The following is a 6,459-nucleotide window of genomic DNA, read 5'->3' on the forward strand; positions in this document are numbered from 1 at the left end:
CTCATACATTGTTGGCAATATAAATTGTCCAAGCACCATGGAAAACAATATGGAGATTACTCAAAAAATCAAAAATAGCCCTTGCTGGTTTTGCTCAGTGGATAGAGTGTCAGCCTGCGGACTGAAGGATCCCAGGTTCAATTCCAGTCAAGGGGACATGCCTGGGTTGTGGGCTTGATCCCCAGTAGGGGACGTGGGGGAAGCAGCCAATCAATGATTCTCATAATTGATGTTTCTCTCTCTTTCCCTCTCCCTTCCTCTCTGAAATCAATAAAGACATATTTAAAAAAATCAAAATTAGTCTATCATACAATCCAGCAATTCCATTTCTTCATACATATCCCAAGGAATAGAAAACAAGATTTCAACAAGATACATACACTCTCAGGTTTATCACAGCATTATTCACAATAGCCAAGATATGAAAACAACACAAATGTCTACCAACGGGTAGATAAAAATGATGTGGTCCACATATACAGTGGAATATTTAACCATGAGAAAGGAGGCTATCCTGCTATTTGCAACAATATGGATGGGCCTTGAGCACATTATGTATGCTAAGTGAAACAAGTCAGACATAGGTAAGTTCTGTATGATATCTCTTATATGTGGAATCTAAAAAAGTCAAATCTGAAAAAAATAAAAAAGGCATGGGAAGTGGGGGACAAGATCAATGGTGTTTAAGATGCAAACCTATAATGAGTAGTAAGCCGTAGAAATCTAAGGCACAGTATAATGAATATAGATAATACTATTGTACTATAATTATGTACTGTGACAATCATATTACAATATATAAATGTATTAAAGTAACATGCTATACACCTTAAACTTGCACAATGTTTAAGACATTTAAATAATAAAGTTTGTAATAGTGCTAAAAAAAAAAATCCAATCCAGTGTTTATTCCAAGTATGCAAGGCTGGGTTCAACATTCTAAATTCCATGAAGTCAAGTCATTATGCTGCACATCTTAAACTTATATGGTGTTGTATATTAATTATATCAATGTATCACATCAATAGGCTAAAGTAGAAAAACTATATTATCTCATCAACAGATACAGAAAAAGCATTTGACAAAATTCAACACTCATTCATGATTAAAAAACAAAAAAGCTCTCAGTAAACCAGTAATAGAGGGCAGTTTCCTCAACTGAAGAACATCTGCCAAGAGTCTACAGCTACCACTAATGATGAAAAACGGATTTCCCACTAGGATCAGGTACAAGACAAAGATGCCTCTTTCACCATTCCTTTCAACATCATACTGAAAGTTCCAGCTAGTGCAATAAGAAAAGGAAAAAATAAAACTGTCTTTCTTCACAGATGACATGACCATCTATGAAGAAAATAAATTTTAAAAACTTTTGGAATACATGATTATAGTAAGGTTGCAGGGCACAAGGTTAAAATACAAAAGTCAATCATTTACCAGCAATGAACAAGTGTAATTTGAAGTGGAAAACAATACCAATTACATTTACACCCCCAAATGAGATAATCCAATTGTCCCCATCACAGTAAATGACACCATCATCCATACAATTGTTCAAATCAAAATTTTATCTCCTTCCCTCTGATATATAATCCACCATTAAATTTAAAATATATATATATTTTTATTGACTTCAGAGAGGGAGAGGAAGAGAGAGATAGAAACATCAATGATGGAGAATCATTGATCAGCTGCCTCCTGCACGCCCCCCCACTGGGGATCAAGCCTGCAACCAGAATTGAACCTGGGACCCTTTAGTCCGCAGGCTGATGCTCGCTCTATCCACTGAACCAAACAGCTAGGGCTCCACCATTAAATTTTTAACCCCCCCTTTAATATACACTGAGTGGCCAGATTATTATGATCTCTGAATGCATAAAAATCTGGCCACTCAGAATGTGTGTGTGTGTGTGTGTGTGTGTGTGTGTGTGTGTGTGTGTGTGTGTATTTAAATATATATATATATTAGAGGCCCGGTGAATGAATTCATGCATGGGTGGGGTCTGGTCAGTCTGGCCAGGGGGAGGGGACATGGGTGGTTGGCCGGCCTGCCTGCTGGTCAAACTCCTGATCGAGGGGACAATTTGCATATTAGCCTTTTATTATATAGGATATACACTGAGTGGCCAGATTATTATGCGTTCAGATATTATAATAATATGGCCACTCAGTGTATATCTCTAGTCTGCTCACCCCTCTTCTACCATTGTCACACCAGTTCAAGCCAGCATCACCTCTAACCTAGAGAGCAACCTACTAACCGTGGGGATCATTCTCCACACAGTCATCATTTAAAAACCTAACAATTAAGTTTGCTTCCTGGTAATGTCTCCAAAGGTGTCCCGTTGTACTTAAGAAATTCAGACTAAAGTGCTGGCTCAAAAAATCTTAAGAGATGTGGCTCCTGCCTATCCCTCTGACGTCATCCCAGGCCACTCCCCTTGCCCACTGCACTGACACCTCATTGCCTTCCCTTCTGTTCCTCAAACTTAAGCCTCAGGGACTTTGCACTATGGTATGCCGGTTAATAATGCGGATTTTGTAATCCAAGAAAACACCATAATTTCAAGAGAAACATCAAAAGTGTTTTATTCAAAGTAATGTCCATCACTAGCTACACATTTCCTCCATCTTTCAGGTAACTTGTGGATACCATCCCAATAGAAATTTGTTTTGAGGCAAACCATTCAGAGACCCAATTTTCCACTTCTTCGTACGTTTTGAAGTGCTGCTCAGAAAGTGCGTGTGCCATCGATCGGAACAAATGGTAATCTGAAGGAGCAAGGTCTGGTGAATATAGCGGTTGGGTTAATACTTCCCAGGCAAGATCTTTTAACGTGTCTTTAACTGGTTTTGAAGTGTGTGATGGTGTGTCATCATGAAGCAAAATTACTTTGCCGTGTCTTCTGGCCCATTCTGGTCATTTCACGATCAAAGTGTGGTTCAAATTGATTATTTGTTGTCAGTAGCAATCAGTATTAATGGTTTCACCTGGTTTTAGAAGCTCATAATACACCACACCTTCCTGATCCCACCAAACGCAGAGCATTGTCCTGCAGTCGATGTTGATGGTTGACCTGGATTAACCCATGATTTTGTGTTTGGGATTCTCAAAATAAATCCACTTTTCATCGCCAGTCACAATTTGATGCAAAAAAAGACTTTCTTTCGTGCCATTGAAGCAACATTTTACTGATGACTTTTCGGTTTTCCATTTGTCATTCATTCAGTTGATGTGGCACCCATTTTCCTTCAAAATCTTTCCCATTGCTTGTAAATGATAGAAATTGTTTGCTGAGCAACATTTAATCTTTCTGCAAGTTGTTTTTGAGTTTGACACACATCTCCATCCAATAATGCTTGTAATTGTTGGTCTTCAAACTTTTTCAGTTGACCTGGACGTTCTTTGTCTTTCACATCGAAATCATCACTTTTAAAGCGTTTAAACCATCGTTCACAAGTATCTTGAGATGGAGCATGTTCACCATAAACTTCCTGAATTATACGATAACTTTCAGCACACTTTTCTTCAAAATAAAGTAATGAATTAAAACTTCCTGCAAATGCTCTTTTTGTGGCACAAAATTCAACATTTTTTAAGCGTAAAAATATCTATGATAACACCTTCAGAAAATTTGACATATGAAGTTTTGAAGGTTGTTGTCAATACAAAATAGCATACATATCAAATCGCATCTATATCAACATATGTGTAACTCCATCTATTGAAAAAAATCCGCATTATTAACCGGTACACCTGGTACATGCAATGTTTCTCTCTGCTATATCATGTGGCTATATCTTCTTTCCTTTTGGAGCTCTGGCCTGCTGAACCAATTCGGAATCTAGAAACAGGACTAGATTAAAAATAAGTAAACCAAAAAACTCAGATACACCAAAGTTTGTGAACCAATAAGCTAAAGTTTCTTTTCCTTATGTCTATAAGTTTCAGATTTGTTAATGAACCCAGAAATAACAAGCATCTGAGTATCCAATAAGTTTTCTTGTTTCCCTTAGAAATACTTTTTACATTCAGTGCATGTAGTTGGTAGATAAGGCCACATATCACTGCAACATGTCCAACAGCAATATATAGGCCTAAAGAGGAGAGGTGTAACATTCTGTTATTACATTCCATAGAGAGTTGCAGTCAGCAGCCAGCCTGTTCCATGAAGTCATCCAGGGATTCACAATTTTTTTTCATCCCGATGATCTGTCATCCAAGGGCACTATCACCACCTATTTGGTTGAGGTTGCGTTGACATGGGTTCTAGTTGACAGAAGATAATTTAGAAGTCATGCTGTTTAAGACATTGGTCCAGAATTAAGACTCATCAAATCTGCTTATTCTATTGGTAAGAACTTAGTCATATGCTACACCTAACTAAAGGCAGGAACCAAACAGGTAACCACTTGCCAGCTACAACTGTGGAAGCAGGGAAGAGCAGGTTTGATGGATTCTGCCAGTGTATGTGGAGCAAGTTTTATTTTATTTAACCCTTAAGGTTACTCAAGGACATCTGTTCTACCGCAGAATGACCCAAAAGACTGGAGCTAGTTGGTTGCATATATTTCACATGAAGGCATTATGGAATCAGAGATTGTTGATATAGAAGGAATCCTCATTTGACTGATGTGTGAAAACAGACTAACCCTCAAAGTCACAGTGATCAGTAGTGGAATTTTTCTTTTACTTGCACGTTCTCAATTCCCACAATGGCCAACTCTAACCTAGTATCAAGAGGTACACACTGCGCTAATTGGTTTGGCTCCGTGCATTGAGCACCGGCCTCGGACTGAAGAGTCAAGCACATGTACCTCAGTTGCAGGCTCAATCCCGGCCCCGGTCGGGCCACGTAACATGTGGGAGGCAACCAATTGATGTCTCTCTCTGTCTCTCCCCTTCCTTCCACTCTCCCTAAAAATAACAATGGAAAAAATATCCTGGGGTGAGGATTAACAACAACAACAACAACAAAAGATGTACACACTAAATAACTGGCTAGTCATACAACCACCTCTAAGCTGCTGAGACATCGTTGAGTTCATTCCATGATGTCTCTATTCCATACACTGAAAGCAGTATGCCTCTTTCTGTTGAATTAATAAAAATCTTAAGTAAAATCTATTCCTTTCTAAAAATCTTGCCGTAGAAGAAAAAAAATACTGAAGATTATATACAAATGCAATACGAAACAGCTATTGTGTTCTAGTCCTTAATGACTGTTACTCATGGGTTGATTGTAAAAGTAGAATCAGGTGCTTACAAATAGGAAAACTGTAACGATGTTTAAAGGCTTTGGAATTAAGTCATGGTTCAGATCTTGGCTCTACCACTTATTAGCTAGTTATAAGTTACTGTCTTGGAGCCTAATTTTTCTCATTGTAAGATTTCTCATTAATAGAAAGTTATAAACAAAAAATCATTTGATTAGGGTTACTTTACAGTGACAGTCTAAATCCACCCGCTTCCCAGTCTGTAGGGAATAGAGAGAGCCTGACCAGCAACTTTAGAATGAGGTCAAACTACAGTCAATTCTACTAGTAATTCACAGTAGTGATGGTCTATAAAGTTGCCGTAAATACTGAAACATTGCTTCCAGGGAAAAACAGGTCCTGCAAGCCTCTGGTCACATTTCCATCAACCAATCAATATATAGCCTTGCGCCCTATCCAGTTTGGCTCAGTGGATTGAAGGGTCCCAGGTTCGATTCCGGTCAAGGGCATGTACCTTGGTTGTGGGCACATTCCCAGTAGGGGGAGTGCAGGAGGCAGCTAATATATGTTTCTAACTCTCTATCCCTCTCCCTTCTCTGTAAAAAATCAATAAAATATATTTTAAAATATATAGCCTTGTTTTATGTTTCTCTTTAAAGACACTTCATTTAATATAGTGTTGATTCATTTACATTGAATTCACAGCCTCAGAATTCTAATTCATGCCTGAACAAAGCTAATCTAACACTTGTATTTTCTCTGTAAGGCACATCACAGCTTTCTTGTGCTTAGGGACACTAGACGGCACTTCAGCACTATACTTGGTGGCCATTTTAAATAGCGAAATCACCCACACACAGCACAAAAATGTGGGAAACTGAATATATCACGAAAAGACACTTGTTTACAGTCTGAGAGTTGAAACCTGATGGCAGAACATCACCTTGTTCAATTTCAGCTAGGAATGTACACGGCAGTCAATGCAAATTTCTGTCACTCGACCTGCAGCCTCAAATGACTGCTTAGGTGCTGCCAGTACTGATTTGGGGGTTACAAATAGATTTTAGAAAGAAGGCAAATTCAATACAAAATCAGCAAATAACATTCTTAATTGGTAAATCAATACCAAAGATGTAATGTATAATCACTGTGTGTGTGCTGAAGAGTTCAGAATCAAATATAGCATAGCCTTGTTACCAATGCTGTCCTTATGGTCTAATGGAAGACACACAAGGATTACCA

The sequence above is a fragment of the Cnephaeus nilssonii genome (genome assembly GCF_951640355.1).
Source record: "Cnephaeus nilssonii genome assembly, chromosome: 3".
NCBI classification, from domain to species: Eukaryota; Metazoa; Chordata; class Mammalia; order Chiroptera; family Vespertilionidae; genus Cnephaeus; species Cnephaeus nilssonii.